The following is a 27,881-nucleotide window of genomic DNA, read 5'->3' on the forward strand; positions in this document are numbered from 1 at the left end:
CAGGGGGTGGTGGTTCAGGACTCCAGCTGGCTCCAGCTACAGGAGGAGACAAGGGAGCTTGGGACTCCGGCCACAGGAGGCATGGGCAGAAGGGGAAGAGCCAGGGGCTAGCATCCCTGAGGCGGGCTCCACCCGCCACCCATGGTAGAGAGACAACAAACAGGTAGTATTTTTCATTTCCCTGTTGGGTAAGGTTGGGGGAGTTATGAAGAGTGATTTGTTTATGTGCATAGGGATGTCCCTTATATCCTCCTGAGAGATCTCGATGAAACTTTCATGGAAGTACTCTGCAATCCTCTCCTTAGGATGGCTGCCTTATTTCTTCCTCCCCCCAGAGATCACTTTCCCAGGCCACTCCACCATAAGTTTGGCTGGCACCATTGCAGTAAAGGGTCCAGTGGCATATCAGCCCAGTCAGCTTATGATGCCAGTAGCAGCTGCTCTCTCTGTGCCTTGTTACCCTCAGAAGTGAGATAATCAGCTAAAACCACCACCACCTGTGCCATTATTTAGTGCAATTGCCTTGTACTTGTACCCATGGAATAGGGGCCAACATTTTATTGTTTCATGCAACCAAAATTCCTTCATACACAGACCCCTGCCAAGCTATACTCACCATGGCTGGGGCTGAGAGAGGCTTTGTGCTGAAGCACTTCAAAGCTGAAGCGTCAATAAGCATGTCTAATTCAAAGTTATGGGAATAAGGGAAGGGAGTGTAATAGGGCAGGCTCTGTCCCTATCCTCTGATGCCCAGAAACCTCTCAGACTCTCCAGGGAGTGGCACCTCCACGTTAGTTATTTATATTCCCACCACCAACACCAATACACTGAGATCCAATCTAGTGAGTAAACACCACCAGCATCCCTTCAATCTACCAAAAGCACATTCAACTGTCTTTCTTCACCTCCTGAGCCAGTAGTTGAATCTTTCCTTGGTACTGTCAACGTGTACAGCTTCATTAGCCAGAGGAGCCAAGGGTAGGCTTGGTGGCCGAGCATCTGTAATGGCATTTCAGTATTGCCAATGGCAATCAACCGGTCAGAAAAGAATGTCCCAGCTTGCAGCTCTCTGAACAGCCCTATGATCTTAAAGATGCGAGTGTCATGAACCTTCCCTCAATAACCCACACTGATGTCAGTGAAATGTCCCTGGTGATTCACCAACACTTGTGTAACCATATAAAATAGCCCATTCTGTTGATGTACTCTGTGGCCAGGTGGTCTGATGCCAAAATAGGGATGTGTGTGCCATCTATCACCAAATGGCAGTTCGGGAACCCCATTGCTGCAAATCCATTTACTATGTCCTGCACATTTCTGAGAGTCACAGTCCTGCATAGCAGGAGATGATAAATGGCCCTACATACTTCCATGACAATGGCTCCCATAGTGGATTTTCCAAAAGCAAAATGATTTCCCATTGACCGGTAGCAATCTGATGTTGCAAATTTCCAGAATGTGATTGCCACTCACTTCTCCACTGTCAATGCAGCTCTCATTCTGCTGTCCCTGTGCTGGAGGGCTGGGGGTGAACTCGCATACACATCCAGGAATATGGCCTTTTACATGAGCAGTGGCTGCTCATCATCCCAAGCCTGCATTATAATGTAATCCCACCAACAGTCAGTGCTCAATTCTCAGGTCTAGAAGTGATGCTCCCCATCTGCAGCTGCTCTTTGAATCATAGAAGTGTAGCACTGGGAGGGACCTTAATAGCTCATCTTGTCTAGTCCAGTCCCCTGCACTCAAGGCAGGACTATGTAATAACTAGGCTATTCCTGACAGGTATTTATCTAATCTGTTCTTTAAAACCTCCAATGACTGAGATTCCACAATCTCCCTAAGCAATTTGTTCCAATGCTTAACCACCCTGACAGTTAGGAAGTTTCCTAATGTCCAACCTAAACCTCCCTTGCTGCAATTTAAGCCTATTGCTTCTTCTCCTATCCTCAGAGGTTAAGGAGAACAATTTGTCATTCTCCTCGTCGTAACAACCTTTAAAGTACTTGAAAACTATTATGTCCCCCTCAGTCTTCTCTTCTCCAGACTAAACAAACCCAATTTTTTCAGTCTTTCCTCAGAGGTCATGTGTAAATGCCAACAACAACCTTGAATTGTTTTTTGCTATGTCCCTCAGCAAATCGTCCTTGAAGAAATCATTCTGTCCCCATTGTTGCTGTACTTCCTACAGCTCTGCAAATACAGGAGAATTGTGCATCCTGTATTTGCAACTCTCATGAAAATAGTGCAGATCTCTGCCGGCTCAATGCCTATCAGAGATGATGGACACCAAAAAGTGCCACATGGGCTTTGTGGGATTTTTATGGGATATGGATGGCATGATGGGATGGGAAAAGATGCATGCTGGGAACTTCACCGCTAGCTCCCAGAGATCCCTGGGCAATTCATTTCTATCCCACAATACAAGGCAAAAATTTCCCAAAATTTCTCAGATGGTGGTGCTTGGCACACTGAGATACCTGCTTATGGGGCACAGCATTTTGCATTGACACAAGCTCTCCTGATGAGTATGCACAGTGCCAACTCAGGCAGCCAAATATGCACATGCACGAGCGACATACAAACTTCAGTGGCTGTAGGCTGACATAAATTGCATCAACCAAAGTTTGTAGTGTAGACATGATCTCGACTACACAGATGTAAATTAAGATGAATGCCATTGGAGTTTCACAGATGAAATTAAAATCTGAACCTTAGCCTGTGTGCAGTAGTTCGTACTACCATTGCATCCAAGACAGATATAGGAGATTTTTGCTGCACATCATTCAGCACACGATTCTCCAGTGGAGAGAGAAAGATTTTAGATCCTCTCTGAAGTCAGTTTATATTCACTGCTCTTATAATTAAGCCACAGTGTTATTTTCCTGAGCTTCAGTGAAAGCTGAGAAGTACTTCTCTGCGATGAGTTAGTAAGATGACAGAAGAATGAAAGGCTTAGTGATCCCGCTTCTCAGCATTGGTTTACATATCTGAAAATAAAACCTTGAGACAGACTGAAGTCAGCTGACTGATAGACATTTATTGCGTCCCCAAAAGCATTTTCACTGCAGGTGTAATAATAACCAAATTAAGTATATGCAGAAGGGGAGTGAATGTTCTAACAGTTCTCAGTTCAAGGACATTCATTGCAAGACCTGTGACTGTGAATACAAATCTGGAAGAGATCTTTCACTCTTCATGACAAGAGGAAGAACAGCAATGAAATGATGCATATTTCCTACTGAAACTAATTCTGTCTGGACTTTATGCTCAGTTTAACAGTAACTGTTCCAAAGCATAGCTGAAGTTCAGATAATCTCCTCTATGAAATACAGTACATGTTTTTTGACATTTATAATTGAACAAAATATAAAAATGATTAGGCTACACTGAAGTGTGCACTGCAATCTACATAGAATAGATCCTGCTAAAAAACTACCTTTGACAGGTTTAGTGAATGTGAGACCAGTAGCCTTCATATTAAGAAATGTCTTGGCAAAATTAACATCGAGTTTTATTGATGCTTTTATATTTCAGCACAGATCAGCACAGGTATGTGGTTTTTAAGGCCACAATCCTTCAGTCCCTACTCAGGAAAAACTCCTGCTGAAGTTAGTAAGAGTCTTGATTAGTGAGGACTGAAGGACTGAGCCCATATTAACATATTGGAGGCATGATTAATGTCATGGGAAACAATAGATAACATGTTCATGAAAATAAATTGGTAATTAATGATACTTAACTTTTTAATATTTTAGTTTTATTCTTCATAATTCAATAAATGATTCATGAATCATTAAAGAGCTGGCATGCCCCCTCATAGTAAGAAAAAATCTAAACCTCTAATATTAATAATTTCTTTTTGTATAGAGCTGGGAACATTAATCTGTCAACGTTTTCTGATGGCCAGGAAACTGGTTCTATTAGACAGATTCCTTCTGCATACCAGCAGGAAATAATAGCATATTTTATTGGTGCTGTATTAAAATTAGGCTCAAGAGTTTTTAGAAGGTAACCACAATGTGATGAGCTTGCTTTCTTCCTTGTTTTAGTATTGCTAACACCCCCTGATTTAAATGAAAACTAATTTAATAACTGGAGGAAAAGACCAATAGGGCTGTAAGATGTTGATAAATTGGAGAGGGTTCAGAGAAGAGCCAGGAGAATGATTAAAGGATTAGAAAACATGCCTTATACTAACTGAGTTCTTTGGGTCTATCTATTTAGTTTAACAAACAGAAGGTTAAGGGGTGACTTGATCATAGTCTGTATCTACATGGCAAACAAATATTTAATAATGGGCTCTTCATTCTAGCAGAGAAAAGTATAACATGATTCAATAGCTGGAAGTTAAAGCTAGACAAATTCAAATTGGAAAGAAGATGTATATTTTAATGGTGTGATTAATTAACCATTGGAACAATTTACTAAGGATCACAGTAGATTCTCCATTACTGACCATTTTTGAATCAAGATTGGATGTTTTTCTAAAAGATATACTCTGTGAACTATTTTGGGGAAGTTCTATGGCCTGCGCTGTACAGGAAGTCAGATAAGATGGTCACAAGGGTCCCTTCTGACTTGGAATCTATGAATTACAGGCAGCTCCATGGGGCACATGGAATTTTTGTTTGAAAAACTGAAGTCCAGTTTTGACAGATCAGCTGTGTGGGGAAAAATTTCCAGAACTTCAAATTCATGAATCCAGCCCGATGGCAACTGTGTTTCAAGGGAGACTGAACATCATGAGACTGGTAATGTATAAATAAAGATAAGGACTTGTCCTTTAATAAGATATCTATTTTGGTTTTTAATTCTACTCTGTAGGGAAAGTCACCAGCTAGAAGAAAGTGAGGGGAAGACACTGAGAGGAGATTTCCAACTGGAAACAAGGTCTGTCCCACCTTCAATATCATAAGGACCTTAGTGGTCAGTTAGGACTTCAGCACCCTTACCGAAGACAGTTACAGAAGAGAGCACCATCTAGGCACTAGACTCCCAGTGTCCTATATATAGGACAATCACTTGCTTCAGTTCATATATAAATCAAGCATTGTAAAACAAACTCAAAGAAGGCCCCATTTACATGTAAAAATCAACAGGAAAAAGAGGTCAATGTGGGGACGTGAAACACAGAAGTATGGAAAGACCATGGGAAGACCTTGGGCCCGCATGCCAGGAAAGAAACCTCAGGGAGTCATCCTGACTCAGGGGATGAAAAAAATGGATATTGTGGCATAAGAGAAAGGCACAAGGACACCTCTTTTTACCCTGCACTTGAGGAGGTAACCAGGCATTGAAGATATACCCATGAAAATAGGATTTCAACTAACTTCAGCTGAAATGCTGCAAGAAAGGGCTTAGCTTTAGACAAAGTCAGCCTGTTAAAATTAAGTCTTAGTCTAGTAGAAGTCTGATATAGTTCTATTTTATTTGTAGCCTGTTGTTCTTATTACCCTTGGTCGCTATCTCTTAAGTTGTTCCCTTTCTAAATAAATGTATATTTGTTTTTACTATAATCAGATTACAGTGTTGTGTTGCCCTATTGGAGCTGATACTCAGTTGAATCAAACAAGCTGGTGTGTGAATACTATCCCTTGGGAATAGTGAACATGGTAATTACTGTGAATGTCCACTGACAGGTGCTGGACACTACAGAGAGATGCTTTCAGAGTGGCTTGGGGGCTGGGGTACACCTGTTGTTAACCTGCAAGGCAAAGTAGGGGCTGGCTTAGCTCTGAGGAGAATGTTTAAGAGATTGAAGGGCTGGCAGCTTGAGGGATCGGACATCCAGCTACCACAAGAAAGCCTCCCACACATGGAGGCAGGAGTGTAACAAGTCCTGTGTACCCTGAGAAAGCGTCACATAAATATTCCCATTTTTCAAACCTTTCCTCATAGGTCAGGTTTTCTAAACCTTTTATCATTTTTGTTGTTCTCCTCCAGACTTGCTTCAGTTTGTCCACATATTTTTTATATTCAATTTGTGATCCACAATAACCCCCAAATCCTTTTCAGCAGTACTACCACCTAGCCAGTTATTCCCCATTTTGTAGCTGCGCATTTGATTTCTCCTTCTTAAATGGAGTACTTTGCAGTTGCCTTTATTGAAGTTCATCTTGTTGATTTCAGACCAGTTCTCTAATTTACTGAGGTCCTTTCAAATTCAAATCTTGTCCTCCAAAGTGCTTGCAATCCCTCCCAGATTGTGAGCTGCAAATTGTATAAGCATACTCTCCACCCCTTATCCAATGAAAAATTTTGAATAATACCAGACCCAGATAGACCCCTGTGGGACTCCACTAGATACGCTCTCCCAGTTTGACAGCGAACCATTGATAATTACACTTTGAGTATATTTTTCAATCAGTTATGCACCCACCTTAGAGTAATTTCATCTAGATCACATTTCTTTAATTTGCTTATGAGGATGTCATGTGAGACTGTGTCAAACACCTTACTAAAATCAAGATATATCACATCTACAGCTTCCCCTCATCCACCAGGCCAGTAACCTTGTCAAAGAAGGAAATTAGGCTGTTATGACATGAATTGATCTTGACAAATCCATGTTGGCTATTACTAATCACATCTAGTTGTTTACAATCTGATTGTTTAATCATTTGTTCCAGTATCTTCCTAGGTATCCAAGTTAGGATAATGTTAAAGTTTAATGACTACTAAAAGAAACATATGTAGATTTCAGTCTATATCACAGAGTTTATAGAAGGAGACAGTTAACTGACTAATATCCCTATAGTGAGCAATATTCCTACAGGAGTTCATGTTACCTTTTGAAACAACTTCCAGAACTGTGCACACCAATATAGACTGACAGCCAGTAGTAACCAAAGCCATGTTCTACCCAAATAATACAATGAAATTCTTTAAGGCATGTGCCATAAATAGAGCTGAGCGAATACTAGAAAGAATTGTCCACAAATATTCATTTGAAAGCAAATTTCAATTTGATTGTATACACATTTTTATATGATTTATGTTCACTTCCAATGAATATTTGATCACTTGAATTATATTAGTGTGAATTCTCACAAAAAGTGAAGTTTTAGATGGAATATATGTAAAAAGTGAATTTCAGATTGTATATTTGATTCTAAATTCACCATTCATGCTTTCCTGGGTAGTTACATAAATCATCCAATCACACAAAAGATATAAGATATAAAATACAATACCGCTTGATGATTTATAACATACAAACCAAAAGCAGAGATCTGGCTTACCTCTCTGATATCAAACCATGGTTTCCCCTCTTGTCTGCAATTGCCCTCTGCTGGCAGGGTAGTTTGTGTCTCAATTCCATCTCTGGCTGCTTGGGTGATTTGATGTGGTCTAGCTCTCCAGCCAAGGCCTTGTGACAGTGCATTGCCTTCTGCTACTGACTTCTCATACAAATGACTCTAATGCGTCCAGTTTCTAAACATCAACATGTATGTAGTCTGTGTTATCTCAACCACCGCCCCTTTCCAATCCTGTGCAGCAATTCTATTTACAACAACATATAATCGTCATCTCTTTTTGCCAGAGGGAAGAGATCTGCCCACACAGAAAACTCCCTTTACCCTGGTTCTGCTAGCCCCTTTGCTTCCCTCTCCCCTCTCTCACTTTCTTTCAGTCATCTAACACTTTGCGTTTCCTTCCTGTGCTTTTCTACTTTTCCACTTCATGGGTTAACTAGCTCCTTAGCTCTGGGCATCCAGTTTTCGGCCGGAATTCCTGGTCAAAAAGTGACCGTGGTGACTCCGGTCAGCACCACTGACCGGGCCGGTAAAAGTCCAGTAGGTGGCACAGCGAGCTAAGGCAGGCTTCCTGCCTGCCCTGGCTCCAGGTAGCTCCCAGAAGCAGTCGGCATGTCCAGCTCCTAGGCGCAGGGGCGGCCATGGGGGCTCTGCACGCTGCCCTCACCCTGAGCACCGACTCCGGATCTCCCATTGGCCGGGAACGGGGTGGCACCTGCAGGCGTAGGCAGTGCACAGAGCCCCCTGGCCCCTCTGCCTAGGAGACAGACATGCTGGCCACTTCCAGGAGACATGCAGAACCAGGGTAGGCAGGCAGCCTGCCTTAGCCCTATTACACCGTGGATCAGGAGCTGCCTGAGGTAACTGCTGCCTGGCCGGAGCCCGCACCTCAAAACCCCTCCTGCAACTCAACCCCCTGCCCCAGTCCTGAGCCTCCTCCTGGAGCCCACACCCCACACACACCCCTGCACAACAACCCCCTGTCCAGCCTTGAGCTCCCTCCGGCACCTCAAACCTCTCATCCCTGGCCCCACCCCAGAGCCTGCACCCCTAGCTGAAGCCCGACTCACCCCCATTTGCACCCCAACCCCTTGGCCCAGCCTGGTGAAAATGATTGAGTGAGTGAGGGTGGGGGAAAGTGAGCAACAGGGAGGAGGGATGGAGTGAGCAGGGGGTGAGGCCTTGGAGTAGGATCAGGGCAAGGGTGTTGAGTTGTGTGTGATTAGAAAGTTGGCAACCATATAGCTCCACCCAGCTCAGGCATCCCTCAGTCGGGTCTTTCTCTGGGGATTTTTTATTGGATTTATAGTGACCAGAGTGCTGTTTCTGCTGCAGATTCTCAAAACTGTGTCACAGTACTCCCATTTCACGGTGCCAAATAAGTCCAAACAACAGCAACAAAATAGCCACAGTTCTTCACCCTCTCCAAGCTAATAGCTGTTTGTTCAAGACCCACACTGGCCTTCACCCTAGCAGGGGGGTTACAAAAGGCTTTCCATCCTCTCTGGAAACTGTGCTTTGGGACTCCTAAGTACGAGCATGTGCACACACCAAGCCTCAAGCACTTCACTTGCTTCAAGCCATTTCCTTCTCCTGCTTTCTCCTCACATTTAAATCTCCCCTCCCCGCCCACTCCCCCTGGGTCAACCAGGGCTCACATGCAGTCCTTTACCCAAGCAAATTCTTACACCTTCCTTGGTTCCTTCTTCTCTTGCCTATCTCTAGGCCTCCTCTCAGACCTCTTCATCCACAAAGGTCCTGGAGGGCAGCTTCCCCAGCTCTTTTAGTGGAGAGCCCCTCACCAGATATTTCCCAGATCCCAGTCCCTGGTCTCTCTCAAATTGAGACAAGCAAATCCTGCCCCGATTCCTAACAGGCCTTGTTGTCAGTCATTTACTCCCTTCAGGAACTACAGCATTCCACTGGTTCCATTGGTTTTAGGATGAACCAAGGACATGGCTATGGCTGGCCTGCACCCTCCCACTGCACAGGGATACTATCAGAAAGTCTCCTGAAACTCATGAGCATCACCTGAATAAGATAAATATAGACTTTGAAAGTTGACTTTGACTGAAGAAAACATTTTAAAGTACAAGTTTTATTTAACTAAATATGCTGCAAGTTATTCACAGAACTTTATTTCCTATCTTTTCAACCCCAGTCTTGATGAAGTACAATCACATGGAGATTTCCTACTGAAAAGTCACAGACAGAAGAGTGATATGCTTAGGTCAGCCATTGTGCTTATCCTGTTTCCATTACATTGCTCTATATGATGCACCTACTGCTGTGTTATGAGTTTAGAACAGGAAATCAAGGATCAGAACTCATCTTGACAAGCAGTTCTTCTTAAAAGAAGAAAGAAATTGTTGGAAATGCATTGTCCTATTTGCATTGTAGTTTAATCATTTTTATGATAGCATATATGGCCTGGTGCTCCTTTCAGAGCTTACATACGTGGCAAGAGCACTATGGAGAGTTGGATTTCCAGAAAAGCAGTTTCATTGCTACATTGTAGCTCAGTGGAAGATGCTATTGCAAATCAGACAGCTAGCCATCTTATTCCAATAATTTCTTCCAGCAATCAACTGTAGACACAAAAGTGGAGGCCCTCAAATCCTTACAAATATATTGAATATACAAATAGAAACAATTACATTTTCCACCGCCTGTTATTTACTGTGAATGCTATATTTCTGTTATTCCCTACACCTAGGGTACGTCTACACTACGGGACTATTCCGAATTTGCATAAACTGGTTTTGTAAAACAGATTTTATAAAATCGAGTGCGCGCGGCCACACTAAACACATTAAATCGGTGGTGTGCGTCCATGGTCCGAGGCTAGCGTCGATTTCTGGAGCGTTGCACTGTGGGTAGCTATCCCGTAGCTATCCCATAGTTCCCGCAGCCTCCCCCGCCCCTTGGCATTTCCGGGTTGAGATCCCAGTGCCTGATGGGGCAAAAATCATTGTCGCGGGTGGTTCTGGGTAAATGTCGTCAGTCACTCCTTCCTCTGGGAAAGCAATGGCAGACAAGCATTTCGCGCCTTTTTTCCCTGGATTGCCCTGGCAGATGCCATAGCATGGCAATCATGGAGCCTGTTTTGCCTTTTGTGACTGTCACCGTATGTGTACTAGATGCCGCTGACAGAGGCGATTCAGCAGCGCTACACAGCAGCATGCTTTTGCATGACAGCAGAGATGGTTATCAGCCATACTGTACCATCTACCAATCCATAAATTGGTAATAAGATGATCATGGCTACCAGTCCTTTTGCACAGTTCCATTTGCTGCTGTCATAAGTGCCCCTGGCTGCTCTTAGCCAGGGGCGCAAAAGCCAAAATTGGGAATGACTCCCTGAGTCAATCCCTCCTTTTTGGTATCTAAAAATAGAATCAGTCCTGCCTAGAATATGGGCAAGTGTACTAGAGAACCACTGTATCATAGAACCAGAGAGCACAGCTGCTCTGTGTCAGATCCTGCATAGATTATGAGCTGTATGCTATTCACAGGGGGTGCTCCTGCAAGAACCCCACCTGTTCATTTCATTCTTCCCCCAGCCTTCATGGGCTACCGTAGCATTGTCCCCCCACTTGTGTGATGAAGTAATAAAGAATGCAGGAATAAGACACAGTGACTTGTTAGTGAAGGCAGCCTCCAGCTGCTATGATAGTCCAGACAGGACAGTAAGGAGTGTGTAGGAGAGGAGCCCAGCATCCTCTGCTAGTTCAGGGCACTTGAATCTTTTCTTTACACATGAAGGGTGGGGGCTGATGGAGCTCAGCCCCTGTTGCTATGATGATGATGGATATCAGCCATACTGCACCATCTACCAGGAAAATTAGGACCAGGCGCCTCGATCGACCTGACCGATGCTAGTACGCATGGTTACCAGTCCTGTGCACTGCCCCATGTGCCAATAGGCTGATGATGACGATGGGTATCAGTCTTATTGTACCATCAGCCACCCATGGCGGGGGGGGAGCAAGGATGTTGGTGTTGAGTGCTGCACCATCCCGTCTATCTGCAGCATTCAGTAAAGATAGGGTGACATGTAAAAGAGTCAATACAGGATTGTTTTCCCTTTCACTTCTGGGGGTGGGTGGGGGGGTGCGTAAATTGCCTAGCTATGCCCTGACCCACCGCGGACACTGTTTTTGACCCTAGAAGCATTTGGAGCTCAGCCAAGAATGCAAATGCTTTTCAGAGACTGCAGGAACTGTGGGATAGCTTGAGTCCTCCAGTCCATGGCGTCCATTTGATTCTTTGGCTTTCCGTTACGCTTGCCACGCAGCAGTGCGCTGAGTCCCTGCTATGGCATCTGTCTGGAGATATTTAAAAAATGATTTTGAATTTCGTCTTCTGTAACGGAGCGCTGATAGAACAGTTTTGCCTGCCCTTACAGCGATCACGTCCGCATCGTCCATGCTGGAGCTCTTTCTTTATTTTGATTTTTAACTGCATCACCACCCGTGCTGATCGGAGCTCCACGCTGGGCAAACAGGAAATATTCAAAAGTTCGCGGGGCTTTTCCTGTCTACCTGGCCACTGCATCTGAGTTCAGATTGCTGTCCAGAGCGGTCAGTGGTGCACTGTGGGATACCGCCCGGAGGCCAATACCGTCGATCAGCGGCCACACTAACCCTAATCCGATATGGTAATACAGATACTAGCGCTACTCCTCTCGTTAGGGAGGAGTACAGAAACCGGTTTAAAGAGCCATTAAAATCGATATAAGGTGCCTCCTAGTGTGGACGGTTGTGGCGTTAAATCGGTTTTACGCTCCTAAAACCGGTTTAAACGCGTAGTGTAGACCAGGCTCTAGAATAGGAACTATCATAAATACTACAGTAAATTTAATTACTCTGGGTGCTAAATGTTAAGATTTTAATAGTACCTATTGTACTTGCATTAGATGGTTCTCAAATCTTTTGTTGCTGATTAAAATAATTTCTCTAATTTTTAGTTTAGAAGAGGGCTGCCTAGCTGGATATGTCTGCTAATAGTGCACTAGTAATCTTTATTAATGATCTGGGTGATGGGATAAATTGCACCCTCAGCAAGTTTGCAGATGACACTAAGATGGAGGGAGAGGTAGATATGCTGTAGGGTAGGGATAGGGTCCAGAGTGACCTAGACAAATTGGAGGATTGGGCCAAAAGAAATCTGATGAGGTTCAACAAGGACAAGTGCCGAGTCCTGCACTTAGGAAGGAAGAATAACATGCACTGCTATAGGCTGGGGACCGACTGGCTAAGCAGCAGTGCTGCAGAAAAGGACCTGGGGATTACAGTGGATGGGAAGCTGGATATGAGTCAGCAGTGTGCCCTTGTTGCCAACAAGGTCAACATCATATTGGGCTGCATTAGTAGAAGCATTGCCAGCAGATCGAGGGAAGTGATTATTCCCATCTATTCGGCACTGGTGAGGCCACACCTGGAGTATTGCGTCCAGCTTTGGACCCCCCATTACAAAAGGGATGTGGACAAATTGGAGAGAGTCCAACGGAGGGCAACGAAAATGATCAGGGGGTTGGGGCACATGATTTACGAGGAGAGGCTGAAGGAACTGGAGTTATTTAGTCTGCAGCAGAGAAGAGTGAGGGAGGATTTGATAGCAGCCTTCAACTACCTGAAGGGGGGTTCCAAAGAGGATGGAGCTCGGCTGTTCTCAGTGGTGGCAGATGACAGAACAAGAAGCAATGGTCTCAAGTTGCAATGGGAGAGGTCTAGGTTGGCTATTAGGAAACACTATTTCACTAGGAGGGTGGTGAAGCACTGGAATGGGTTACCTAGGCAGGTGGTGGAATCTCCATTCTTAGAGGTTTTTAAGGCCCGGCTTGACAAAGCCCTGGCTGGGATGATTTAGTTGGTGTTGGTCCTGGTTTGAGCAGGGGATTGGACTAGATGACCTCCTGAGGTCTCTTCCAACCCTAATATTCTATGATTCTAAGTGTGACTGCTATATATGTACATTGAATTGATTAGATTACAAGGGGAATAAATTGTTAATCTCAGCCAATTCCTTCCTGGACATTTGTCCAAATATTAAAAACATTATTGTTGTTATATAGGCTGTGACCTGAAAATAACTATGCACATGCTTAACTTTACTCATATGGGGAGTCCCATTGATATCTATAGGACAACTCATGTAAAGTGTGTGTTTGATGGGTCAGGGCCTAAATGATAAACAATCATAAACACCTCAACTGGTGTTAATCTGAATGGTTCCATTCAAGTCAATTTACACTACCTGAGGATCTGGACCACAGTGCTTTTAGTACAAGGACATATGTCTAGTAAGGGACAGGATGAGATCATCAAACTCATGTCTCTTATAGTCTAATCCAGTGGTTCTCAACCAGGGTTATGTGTAGCCCTGGGGGAACGCAGAGGTCTTCCAGGGGGTACCTCTACTCATCTAGATATTTGCCTAGTTTTACAACAGGCTACATAAAAAGCACTAGTGAAGTCAGTACAAACTAAAATTTCATACAGACAATGACTTGTTTATACTGCTCTATATACTACACACTGAAATGTAAGCAGAACATTTCTATTCCAATCAATTTTATTTTATAATTATATGTTTAAAATGAAAAACTACACAATTTCAATAACAGTGTTCTGTGACACTTTTGTGTTTTTGTCTGATCTTTTTGTAAGCAGTTTTCAAGTGAGATGAAGCTTTGGGTATGCAAGACAAATCAGACTCTTGAAAGGGGTACAGTACTCTGGAAACGTTAAGAACCATTGGTCTAATCAATCCACTATACATATAGCAACCACTGGAGCCCATGTTTACCACTACAGTGCTCTCTATTTTACCTCACAATGTTGACTTTAGTGGGACTACTCATGAAGATTAAGTTAAGCATGTGCATTAGAATTTTTATGATAGGGGCATTGATGATTGGCAGTCTGTCCAAGAGAGACCAAGTTCTGAAACAGCAAAGGATTTTGCAAGTCAGGACTGAGGCTACATATGGAAATTTGCACAGGTTCTGGCCAGTATAAAAGTTCACTAAATTAACAAAAAAAAAACAAAAACAATTTTTTTTATTATTGCCACAAAGCTCAGAATATAAATGCACAAAACCTTAGCATTCTATAGCAGTCTGGTTTTTATATTTTCCTTTTTCTGCCCCATAAAAGTCTGCACTATAAAGAAAAAAATGGTGGCATGTACTTAACAGTAGACATAGTTTCAGTCTTTGGATCTATATTAATCCTTCAAGTTTCTCTCTCACAGTTTATGTCATCATCCAGATTTTACTCTGGATCATCTACCCTTTCCCATATGTTCCTAGAAGGAAATGTGCATGAATTCAGGAACACTGCAAGACATATGATATTCAACAATAAGAAACATTTTCAAGAGACCTCCCCTGCCCCCCCAAAAGAATCTAATGAAAATTCTAGCTGGCTTCCAGTTATATTCATTCATACAAAATATGTAAACATCATTCATTCAAAGCTTTTAGTTGAGGGAAGAAACATTTGTTGTTTTGGTGATTTATTTTCTCTGAATCAGAGATTTCACTGTGGATTTTTATATGCCTAATGATTACTTACATTTAAGTTTCAGAGTAGCATCCGTGTTAGTCTGTATCTGCAAAAAGAACAGGTGTACTTGTGGCACCTTAGAAACTAACAAATTTATTTGAGCATAAGCTTTCGTGGGCTACAGCCCACTTCATCGGATGCGTACAGTGGAAAATATAGTAGGAATATATATATATATATACATACACACACACACACAAACACACGAAATGATGGGTGTTACCATACACATTATAACGAGAGCGATCAGTTAAGGTGAGTTATTACCAGCAGGAGAGAAAAAAAGCTTTTTGTAGTGGTAATCAAAATGGTCCATTTGTAGCAGTTTGCAATGTATATATATCTATATCTTCCTACCGTATTTTCCACTGCATGCATCCGATGAAGTGGGCTGTAGCCCACGAAAGCTTATGGTCAAATAAATGTGTTAGTCTCTAAGGTGCCACAAGTACTCCTGTTCTTTTTACATTTAAGTGTTGTATTGATCTTGAACATTGCACTCCATTTATAAGGATTTTTAAGCTTTATGCAGACCAGCGTCCTCAAGGTTCAACAGTCAAGTCTTGGTTTTTTGATGTTGAATAAATGTAGAAGCATGTGTGATATGCAGTGGGTGCCTATATGAACTATATTACATCAGGTTATGTATATATCAAATAACATGAAGTAATTATTTGAAACAGAATGTGATATTCATGGCCCATCAGCTAGAAGACTGCAAATGATGTACAGGTAATTGTCTGAACACAATACAATGGTTCCCAGATATTTTTCCCAATGACTGTTTAAGAGTAAAGCTAAATATGCTGCAGCTGACCTTGCTGATTCCTCCCTTGTGACCCTGTATACAGGAAGATCCTGGAAGAATGAGAGAACAGTTTGCTACTGCAGTCAGAGCACAGAGAGCAAAATCCTGGTCTCCAGGGGCTAGTGTGCCCATGAATCAGAAGGCGAAGACAATAGAAAGGGAGATAGCAGAAACAGAAAAGACGAATCATATGAAATATATAAACCAGATTTTCATTGTGAGTCAATCAGAAATGTTCCATTAGTCTGTTTGGGCCTGTAAAACTTGGCCAAAAGGTAGTTTATTTGAATTCAACTCCCATAACCAAACTGGCAACCTTTACAACAGGAAACCACAGTTTTCTCAAAGCCCAAGATTTATAAAAAGTGCCTTACAGAGACTTTGCCCTATTTCTCATTGATAAACAATACTTCTTGTAAACCTCTCCGAATGTGATCCTACAGATAGATACAGCTAGAAATTCAATCACTGCTAGCTTTGTTTAAAAAATAGAGGGGAAATGGCCCCAGGCTCCCCTCTGTACTTATATGTGAAGGGGAGTCTGCTGAGTGTGGAAATGGCATTTCGAGGGCTCACTTTGGTCCACAAATCTAGAGGGAGCAGGAAGGGGCAGGGCAGAGGAGTGGGTGGTTTCCTCTGGGTTCTCCCCCTGTGCCCTGAAAGCATAAAGTTGTATTAACTGGTGCTGCTTCCCCGTCTGTGCTGCAGAATTACAATATGGTGGTTGCTCAGGGGGCAGTCACAGTTGGGGAAGGCTCTCCAAGCAGTGCCTAATTTGTAATGAAAGGAGTACCAGGATCAAGCAATTTTTTTTCCTTTCATAACTGACACGGCAAGCCTACAGGTGCCAGGGCTATGAACTGCCAAGCCTAGAGGTGCCGGTGCTCAGCCCTGGCACAAATTAAGCACTGCCTCTAAGCATGACTTTTTGGGGCTTATTTTAATTTTGTCACTGATGTCCAAAGAGGAGCAAGGTTTTTATTCCAAAGTCCTTGGTCAAAATTTGTTAAACAACAAGATTTTTCATTGAAAAATGGCCTTTCTGAAAACAAAATTGCAAAAAGCCCTATTCACTTTTCAAAATTTGTCACAATTTTTTCTGTACATTTTATCAAAAACATTTTTTCACTAACATCTCATTTTTTGTTTATTAATTTTTTTTAATTCGTGTCTGATTAAAAAAATGGATTTTTAAAAGTCACAAATTTCAGATAAAAAATGTTTCAAACCCTGAAAAAAAATTTTAAAAATCAAATTTGTTTTTATTTTTCCATTAGTTCTACTTTGTGACATGCTAGGGACCTAATCTTGAGAGGCGCTGAGTCCATCATTATTGCATGGGCTCAGCAACTCTCAGGATTAGGCTCACAACCACCAGCCCAGTGAGCAAAAAAAAAAAAGTTGAGTGAGGATATCTCATGCTCTGTTTCAATACATTTTACAGTTCCAATGAAAACACAGTTGTGCTTTTTTAATGGATGACTTTCTATTAAGTTTTGTATATCTCAAATTGACTCAACACATTCAGGAGGTGATTCCAAAAGCACCTTATAGAAAGGCAATGGGATTTTTGTTCCTAAATCCCTCATGCATTTTTGAGAATCTCCCCTTCATCAAATAAATTAACAAATAAATCCAGTTAAGAAATTGCAACATTAATGAACTTTCACATCAGATCCTGTCATTTTAGCTGCACTCAGAGTGCATAACGTACATTTCCATTTAATATAAAGATACAGTTTATGGCAGGTCTCACTTTTTTGTCCAGAGTACTTACTATCTGTGCATATAAGCATGGAACTGCCTTTTCTGTTTGTTTAGATGATAATGGCTTCTTTGGGAATTATGATCCCCCCATAGCATAATGAGCAGCAAGCTATAATATTTGCACATCATAATGTATAATCATATTTTACTTAAAACTCATTTTTTAATACATTTTTTGAAAATGTGCCATTTATTCTACATATTTCTCTTAATAGGCCCTGCATTTAATGTTAGATTTGTGGCACACCTACCTGCCTTCACAAAGGATGAGGGGGACATAACTGAACGGTGTGCAAGTAAACTCTCAGTCTAGCTCTTAATCAAGAAGAGCCTTCACAGCACTACAAATGGGAAGAATCATACTCATGAAAAGTGAAACTTTGTTAATGTATTTTATAGTCTTACAGGGCAAGAGGGAAAATATTTGAATTGACCTTATTTTAGTCTAAGCAAACTTTCTTTTTTTAATTCTAGCTGGCAAAAAAGCAGCAGTTTATTTGGGGTGTTGTTGTTGGTTTGTTTGTTTTTATAGTTGTTGCTTTCATAAAAAGAAAGCGACCTGTTTTCTTCTTTAAAATGTGAATTCTGTGCTTGTGAACAGGTCTGGACTCACAGCTTTGGAAATATGGAATAGCCTATTTATCCACAAAAACAAGTACACAGCAGTGCAAGTTTCCACACACTGCCCCTCCAATCTATCTTACTCTGTGTCTTATTCTGTATTGGGAGGGACCACCCTCTTGGAGGGAAAGAACATTTCCACCTCCATTCAGCTACAACACATGGTCTCTCCCAAGACTGCCAGCAAGGATACCAGTTAGTGCTAACTGTGCTTTGGAACGATGAGGATCTAACAAGAAACTGGGGCCTCCAACTAATTTCACATGAGGGAAACCACCAAACAGCTGTCGGACTGAGACAATTTTTGGTTACCACCAATGTGAGCTGGATTTGAACTGGGGACCTAACAACAGAAGACTCTTTCACTCGTAATAGTTAATCCCATGAGCAGTCTTTGGAAAAGCTGCTACACTATTATTCACTTTTACTAATATATGCAGTATACGGTCTATTAATTGAGACACTTCTGATTTCATTATACTCAGTTATATTCAATTAAACATTTTTCAGACTACTGCTTGTGTGTTTTTAAAAAACACATTCAGTATTATGTAATTAATAAATAACACCTTTAAGAAGCCAAAAAAGTCTTCAGAAAAAAAACAATGTCATCACAAAATACCTTTGGCTTTCATATGGAGAAAATTCTGTTTTTTGTTGATGGTGGGTGTGACTCTGGCAGTCCAGGTGCCAGCTCATGCCAAGGCGCTGGGCCTAACTGAACACTGAACTTGGGAGACAGGATGGGGATGAGGGCCGAGGGTGGGAAGAGGCTGAGCGGGGGTGGGGAGTTGAGGGAAGGGGTCAGGTGGGGGTGGGGACTGGGGCAGAGCAGGGCTTTGAGCACCCCCAGGGCCTGGGCACCATCCTCCAGTCCCTGTGTTTGTTCTCTGATGCAGGACTGGCTTCCAAGATCTCCTGGAACATGTCATCCCAAGTCCTTTTCTCTATCTTCGTTATCTGGCTCAGGCGTTCTGTGACTATGGAGTGGGAGACCCTGAAGACCACAACTGCAGAAACAACCCACAGAGGTAGCATTTGTCAGTGTGCTCACGACAGAAATCGAAACTTAGGATACTGAATTCACTCCCTTTGATCCCCAAAAGTTGTAAGCACTACATTCTCACTTCTCCTTTCGATTGACAGCAGTTACGGCACCAGTCATGGGGAGTATGGCCCTTGGGGTCATAAGGGGTTGGGAAAATGAGCAGGGGAGAGGTCACAGGTGTGAGTATATTTGTATAGGACAATGGAACTGAATACTGGCACTGTTTTCCACAGGCAGCGACGATTTTAGCTCATATCTCACTCCTGAGGATAACAGAGGCAGAGAGAGCACAGCTGCTGGTGGCGACCGATGCCACCCAGTCTGTATGCTGATAGCCTGTGTACTTCCATGGTGCCAGCTACAGTAATCACTGAATGATGTGGGAAAGTGTCCTGCCATGGTGGAAGAAATGAGGCAGCCCTCCCAAGAAACCTTCAGCAGAGAGTTGCAGAGAACCACCATGACAGTTTCATCAAGATCTCTAGAGGAATCTGAGGATTCATGGGACATCTCAGTGCACATAAACAAACTGCTCCGCGTGGTCCCCCTCTGCAGAACTCTAGAGGGAAATGAGAAACAGATAGCAATTCTGCCTCTCTTGGTTGCTTCACTACTACCACAAGTAAAAAAAGAAGTAAATCAACAGATGCACCCTGCTAGTTTGGGGGTTCCATCCTGGTAATTTCAAAGCAAACTCCATACTTACCAGAGGGTCCTTCCCCTACGTCAGGCTCATCCATGCTCAACTCTCAGGACTGTCTGGACTGTGGTGGAGTCAAAAACATGTCTTGGCTTGCTGAGCAGGTGGATCCCGCAGTCACCTGTCCCCATACTTCTCTTCCTTGTCTACTTCCTTGATGTTCACAGTCGGGGCCTGTGACTCTGGCTGCTCCAAAGTACCGATGGGGTTCTTGTGAGATCTCTGCTGAGGATGGCATGCAGCCCTTTGTAAAAGTGGCAGGTCTGCAGCTCCGCACCAGATCAATTATTGGCCTCCCTGGCCTTCTGGTATACCTGCCACAGCTCTTTGGCTTTCACATGGCACTGACGTTGTTCCCTCTTGTAGCCCTTCTCCTGCATGCCTAAAGCAATCTGCTTTCTATGGCTGGATCAGAGCTCTGCCTGCACAGCCTCTTCTCCACACAGACCCAGGAGATCCAATATCTCCTGTGTATTCTAAGCAGAAGTGGATCTGCAGAATGTAGCCAGCATAGCCAGCTGGGCAGTTGCACACAACAATGGAGAGCTGCTAGGTTTGCTCTCTAAGCCGGGCAACCAGGAAAAGGAATTTCCAAAATTTGCAGGGCTTTAAAGGAGAGAGGCGGCTTCCTGTCTACCTGACCCCTGGGTAGTAGAGCTCACAATGGTGACTGGAGCAGCCACTGTGAGGCATTGCAGGACATCTCCTGGAGGCCAGTAACAGTTGATGTAACGCAGTGTGTACACTGACACTGTATCAACCTAACTACATCAACTGTGACTCTACGCCACTCAGGAAGGTTATTAAGTTGGCATAGTGAGGCAACTATGGTGAGAGAGAAATTTAAGTGTAGACACATCCACAGCTAGGTCGGCATAAGCTGCCTTGGGTCAACTTACTGTAGTGTAGACCAGTCCTAAGTGTTAACTGCTACCCCCACACTCTTGAAAAGGGTACGTGCACACACCCATGTCCTATCACAGCTTGAATGCTGGGGGGAGGGAATAAAAATACCTGTCAAGGAGAAATTGGTACTTTTATGTTGTCTGAGGGGCAAAGTTTCCTAAACATAAGCCAAAGATCCCCAAGCTGCTTGGCTTGGGTTAGCCCTAAAGGACATAAAAGCTTGCTTATTGTAGAAGTTTCGATTGCCTTTTGAACCTAAGATTGTCCCTCATTTGTGGGTATGTGGTTACCTGATTTAACCTTGTAAATAACTCTCATTTCTTTTTCTAGTTAATAAACCTTTAGTTAGTTTGTTATAGGATTGGTTACAAGCGTTGTCTTTGGTTTGAGATCTGAGGAACAACTGAGCTGGGATAAGTGACTGGTCCTTTGGGACTGGAAGTAACCTGAATATTGATATGATTTTTGCTATAAACGACCAGGTATCACAAAGTCCAGTTTGGACAGAAAGGGGACTGTCTGACTCCCTGGTACGACTGTTATGGTGCTTTAGGAGTTCACCCTTATTCCTGGTTAAGTAAAATCGAATAATAGAACATATAACCAGTTTGGGGGTTTTGTCCTGCTTCTTGACAGTCTGCCCTGAGGATGGCACTCATGGTGGTGAGCCGCTCCAGAGAGCATGACACAGGAGTCATTATTAAAATTATTTAGTTTAAGTGTACCAACCTGTACTTTTAAACCACTGCAGTTAAGCCTGGAGACTAAGTACATGTAGATTAGTGTCTTCAACTAGGCAGAGTGAGAACCGCCTATAAGAAATCTTCTATACTTTAAATTATAGAAAAATACAGGCCTTTTTCTAAGTAGCCTCTCTCTCTTCTGCAAAATAGGAGGATCACAGAATCAATGGCAATTTAATTTGCCGTCTCAAAATGAAAGACATATGTAGACGTAGCATCCATTAGTGAGTTCACAGAACACTTCACACATTCAAATTGTCAACAAATGTTTATGTCTGAAGGAAGTTTATATATAATTTTGTTGGTAAATTCATAAACTTCTTTTCTCTATCTTCTGTTTATGGAGAATTTAAAGTTCAAATCTCACACTGGAAAAAGCTGTGGAATAGCAAACATCACCAAGTTCACAGTCAGTGTTCCATTCTTTCATTCCATGGGGAGTTCCTATTTCATGTGTTTTTCATTTTAAGTTCTGCTTCCTTGAATGCTATTTCCTCTCGTTTGGTTTTCACCAAGGTCAAAGAAATCTTTAGCAAATAAAAAATGTGAACATCCAGTCGTGTACTGGAAATCTGCCCATCCAGTGTCTAAACAATATCTAGCTTTAAAGTTAAGGCATTCATATAGGAGCCCTATATATGCTAACTAAAGTGCTATAAAAACCTCCATTGGGATTCTCATTCATAGTTAAATACACAGTAGACTAGCTAGCCATCAAATGTGAGAACCTTTGTCTTGACTAAGTGCTGCAGAGATCAGCAGTTTACCAGAGATTAGAATTCTGGCAAACAAGCCTCTCCTAGGCCCTCTTGATAAAACTAGTCCCAGACCTTCTCCATTGACCTATTTTATATCAGTGTCAAGATTGCAGAGGCCCCTACTTAAGACAAAAAATTATAGGAAACTCCATTTATTAAAAATATTAGGATAATGTTACAATAATATTGTATCAAAACTATAGGAACTAAGACTCCATAAGGCTTTCTCAACATCCGTTTTGCATGTGTGGTGAAAGTTACCTATGGAATGAAAACTTGTGATTTAGTACTAAAACTTATTAACTGCAGCCAGGTATGCTGTTAAAATTGCATGAAAATTGAGAGAGGTACCAATTTACAGGATTTGGTACAGGTGGATATGGGATACTTTAGTAATGGAGCTCACTTGGCTCAGCAAGGACATATATGGACTTTGGAATGCAGCTTGTGTAGTAATAATTAATATTTAAAATTTGGACATTTTTTGAAGCAAAGTGATCAGTGGAGTCCAGGATCAAAGCCAGAAACTTTGGACATTTTTGCCCATTGAGCTAAATGCATGAGTTAGTAAGAACACCTACGATGATCATTGAAAAGGGCTCAGTCCTATAAAGACTTACATACATGCTTAACTTCAAACACTGAGTAGTCCCATTGATTACTCATTGTGTGAAGTTCCGCATATGCACAGGTCTTTGCAGGATTGAGGCCAAAGTCAGAAACCTTGCTGGAGCTGATTAATATTATATGATAATAAAATGAACAAAAATCATAGAAAAGAAGAGGTAACTAAAGGTTTTACTAGGACAACATCAAACACAACAAGTAAACTATATGTTATGCAACTGCTATTCATGCAAGTAAACATTACTTTGGAGAAAAAGAAAAAATTATGACCATCCGTTATGGACTCAGGGAGTCAAAAGGAAAACATCTCAGCTATGTGTATAGGCTCATTGGAGTATGCCACATATACAGTGTCATTGGAGAGAAAGAGAAAGACTGAGGTAATATTGGAGCATGGGGTGAAGAAGATTTAGCCATCCAAGACAGAAACTGGACAATCTAGATAGTAGCAGCAGAACAGGAGAATGCTGGGGTATTAAGGAGAGATATAGAATGATTCCTAGAAGATGCATCCACAGATTTACCAGTATTGCTATTGCAAAGGGAAAGACAACGATTTTATCTGGGAGGTGGATATTTACAATAAGATTTTAAGTAAGAGGTGTTTTATAATCATGCACTCGAGTTTATGAGATGACGACAACTTTTACCTACAGACAATAATACCAACACCTGAAATCTTTGAGAAGTCCATTTACAGGGGCTGCCTCTACCTGAGACCACAGTTTTCAACTGTATTTTGTTCCAGGTAGTATGTAGAACAATAGCCAGGACTGACCGACAAACATACCGACTGCATGAAAGATGAAGATATTCAGAATTTTCCCTGTGGCTGAAAAGATGGAAGTTCCAGTGACAATATTTGTACTAAATAATTATGCCACAATTGTCCAAGATCTTCCACTTCATTCTTTTTTGGACCTGACCCTGTGAGGGGCTGGGATCATTTCCTTGCAGGAAGCACCAGAGCTGGTGTAATTGCTGCAAAAGAGGTTCTTGCATAAGTATTCAGAGCATAAATTGGACCTTATTTACTATATACTAAGATCACTTTACATTACTTTGGCAACATAAGGGGGCCAGAGCAGTGTAAAGGAACTGTAGTGTAAATGAGAATAAGAGTCTCAGTTGGTACAAATCAGTATTGCACCATTGAAATCACTGGAGTTACACTAATTTACATCAGCTGGGAATCTGTCTCTTGATATACTGAACAAGGTCCATGACAAGCACTTTGTTTAAAAATACAGAGCTTGATGAACTGCCTGGTTTTGTGCAAGCTTTCACATCCTGGTAGGAGCTTTTATGGTACCACCATATAAGTCTTATCTGTTTGAGCATCACTGAGGACACTCTTATCACTCCTGCCATAGTAGTTTAGACAGCATCTTGTGTAATTTATTGTCTTTCATCTGCTTGCAAAAAGCAATGAAGCTTAATTGAGTTGGTGGGAGAAACCGAAGGTCCTTTTCACACTCGTATGTTTTATTTTTGTTGCTGTTTGTACAGGTGCAATGGACAAGTCTCATTGGGTGTATTCCTCAGGACTGGGACTTGACACATGCCACTTGAAATTATTTGAAATGAGACCTTCAACAGCTCATAAACAGGGAGCTGTTTAAGATTTTTTTTTTTTAAGATTGCAGATCCAAACACAAGGAGCTTTCTTTGCACACACATACACTCAGTGTACACATGTAACATTAACCTAAGTTATCTTAGTGTATTGTGAGAACAGACCCTTTTAATTTATTTCCACTAAAACATTCCATTATAAAAAAAATCTGATCTTCAGAATCATCTGTCTTATTTGAAAACTGAAACAAAAAGATCCAGTGTAGGCGTCAGGAAATCAGTAATCTACTAAACCAATTAGTCAAGTTAATGTTCCCAATAAGCTTACAAGCAGAACATTCAGCAGTGTCTGGAAATATTAAATGAACAGAGAAAAGACATCGACAAGCTTATACATTATGAAATAATGAAAATTGGAATTAGAATATCTTTGTGGGCCAGACTGTCTGCTGAGGCAAACTGTAGAAGCTCTGGGCTTGTCTACACTACTGCTTTAGCGGATGTAGTTTACATAGCTCGGAATGTGAAACCCCGCCCCCCACCCCCTCCCCAGCGATCTAAATTACATTGACTTAAAGCAGTATCTAAACCGCACTATCTTCCGCCTCTAGTTGAGGGGAGAATGCTCTCCAGTCAACAGAGCATCTTCACCTGTGCTGATGTAGCTGTGGTGGTGAAGAAAAGCCCCCTGTTTATTTAAATTAAACATGCCAGTTTATACCACTTAAAGACATGAAAGGTACTGGGGCCATTCATTTGTGATCAATCTCAGCTGAAGAATTTGTCAAAAAATTCTTTTGGAACAGACCTTCATAAAGCACATTATTACTTTTACAGCTCTCTTACTGTCTCCTGGGTCACTGCCAAGATTATGCCATTCCATGTTAGGTCTGTTTTCTGCAACAGAGATCTCAAGTTCTATTTTCAAAAAAAATAGGGGGAGGGGGGTTAAGGACTCATGATCAGCAGTTATCTTACATATAGCACTTTTACCCTAAAAAAGTAGACTCTGATATTTACTAATGAATTTATCTCTTTAGTAGGTTTTTCCTCCTTCCTTGAAATTACAGCAATTAACTTTTTAGTACCTTGGTGTCCTTTATTTAAGGACACCATGGGCTGGTTAACTTCTACAGTCTGGACACAGACACAGCCAAACTCTCCCTGAAGTCAGTGTTGGAATTCACCCCTGCATCAGTGCAGAGCTTGACAAAAGGATGGTGTAACGCCCCCTTGGCCGAGTGCATGTGCCTGCTCTCTCTCTCTCCCTATCTCTCTCTGACTGTCCCCGCTCTGGGATAGAGCAGCACCCCAGGGCTCCCTCCCTGGAGACAATGTCTTTGCCTTCTTGGATTTCCTGGCTATAGCTCTCCAGCTGTCCCACTATAGTTCAGTTCCCCCTCTTGCGTGCCTCAATATCCAGCCCACTTCCCCCCAGTGGCTAATGGGGGTGGGGGCCGACCCACTACTCTCAGTCCCAGCCCAGGGACCCTGCAGAGAGCAGCTGTCTGCTGTGTCCCTTTAATTATATTGCACAGCTTCTCTAGGGTGACCAGACGTCCTGTTTTTAAAGGGACAGTCCCATATTTAAATCTTCCTGCAGGTGTTCTGACTTTTTCGTAAAAAACGGGCAAATTGTCCTGTATTTTCTGTCTCCTCCTAATCAGTTCTGGTGGGTCCTGCTGCTGGCTGGATTGCTTCTTGCCAGCTGCCCACCCACTAATGGTGAGTGGAGGGGTCCAGTGGCCAACGATGGGGGTGGGTGTGCAAGGCTGGTGGCAGGGCGAAGATGTAGTGCGCGGGGCCAGCCGCTCCCCCTGCTGGTCCATCAGCACAGCCCCCACTGCACGGCAGGCCATGTCCCACTCCCAGTGCTGTGTGGAGAACCGGCCCCTGGTTGGAGTGCTGAGCTCAGTAATAGCCTGGCCGGCAGGCTCCTTCCTTCCTCCATTACCTCTGGCTAGGCCAGCACCCTGGAAAAGCCCAAGACCCTCTGGCCTGGGGTGCTGGCCAGGAAGAGCCAAGCCCTGCATGTTCCAAAGCCCCACGCAGCACTGGCACGGGGAAGCCTTTCTGCTCCTCAGCTAAGCTCTGGAGTGGTGTGGGGGGGAAGCAATTTCCAGCATGTTCATGCCCCAAACCTGCAGGCTCCCCAGCAGCACCCCAGGCAGAGGCTTAGCACCCTCTTCAAGCCCCCCACCTCCCATCCCTGGGTCCTGCCCCCAGGGGCCATGGTGCTGCTCCATCCCCTAGGCACCCTTCTCTGCTCAGCCACCTTTCTGGCCAGATTTGCTGAAGCCCCTGGAGTCAGGTTCCCCGGGCCCTGGTGCACAAGGCATCCTTAGAGCTTAACCCCTTCCTGCTCACACTGTAGCCAGGGGACAGGAGACAGCTGGACAGGTGGCCAGCAGCAGTCTGGAGGTGTTAGCTGCCTTTTGACACTGTGTGGGCAGGAAGGAACAAGCTGCTTCCAGCCACATGGGAGCAGTAGGGGCAGGGGAAGAGATGAGCTCTGCAAAGACACAGATCAGGTCATCCCTTCCCCTCCTCCTTCTCCCCTGTGGCTGACAGCAGCTTCCATCCCTTCCCTTCCACACAGTGCTGAAAAGCTGCTGCCTGCCACTTTCTGGTGTGAACCCTGGCATAAATTTGGGGAGGGGGGCATGTGACCTTCCATGCTCCCCCACATATTGCCTCAGGAAGACACAGTGCCAGGTACCAGTAGAGGTGGGTCCATCCTGAGGGCCCAGACAGGCATGGAGGGCAGAGAGCATCAGGCAGTGAGGGTCAGGTCAGTCACCCACCTGTGTGAGAGAGGTATATATGAGTATGTGTGTGTCACCCCTCCCTGTGTGAGCCCTAAATCCTTAAATATAAGAATGTAAATAAAAGGAATCCAACTACACAGTGTTTCTTGTTAACAAGGGCTCAGTCAACTTGATGTTAATTTGAACATTTGTACAATTGATTGCCATCAAACTTGCCTGTATACAAGTAATTTTACCAGGTTCCCCATATTCAGCATATGAAAATATGGTCACCCTAGGCTTCTCTAATTCCCTGGGCCACTTCCCCGTGGCCCCCTGCCATCTTCACCCTTACCTCAGGACCTTGTCCTAATGGTGTCCCAGCAACCAGCTCAGGGCTCCTTCTAATGCTCACCAGCTTCTGGCAGCACTGCCCTGTCCGGGGTTCTGCAGATTCATCAGCCAGACACCCAGCATCCACACTCCTACAGCTCTAGCAAGGAACTGAACTGCCTCTGGCCCTGCAGCTCTTATACTAGGTTGCTGGGTCCCGATTGGCTGTGTCCCGCACAGCCACTCTAGGCAGCTTGAAGGACCTCTCTACTGCCCTTTTGTGGGGTGGGGGGTGGCAAGGCCACAAGGCCTCCAGCAGGGGGCCTCAGAGGGTCTGGTATACCCTGTCACAGATGGACAGCACAATGTCATACCCTAATCCTGAGGCTGCTAGCCGCTGGCTCTTCTTTAACTTGTA

At 43.2% G+C, this 27,881-nt stretch overlaps 1 long non-coding RNA gene across 1 annotated transcript; it reads right to left on the reverse strand.

Moving 5' to 3' along the window:
• Positions 1-23,082: 23,082 nt before the first annotated feature.
• LOC120386465 lies at positions 23,083-27,624 on the reverse strand. Its single transcript, XR_005589727.1, has 3 exons — positions 27,486-27,624; positions 25,192-25,301; positions 23,083-23,789 (listed from the first exon to the last, which is right to left on the reverse strand). It is a non-coding gene; the product is annotated as an uncharacterized LOC120386465 (long non-coding RNA).
• Positions 27,625-27,881: the final 257 nt, after the last annotated feature.

The sequence above is a fragment of the Mauremys reevesii genome, linkage group 1, assembly GCF_016161935.1.
Source record: "Mauremys reevesii isolate NIE-2019 linkage group 1, ASM1616193v1, whole genome shotgun sequence".
NCBI classification, from domain to species: domain Eukaryota; kingdom Metazoa; phylum Chordata; order Testudines; family Geoemydidae; genus Mauremys; species Mauremys reevesii.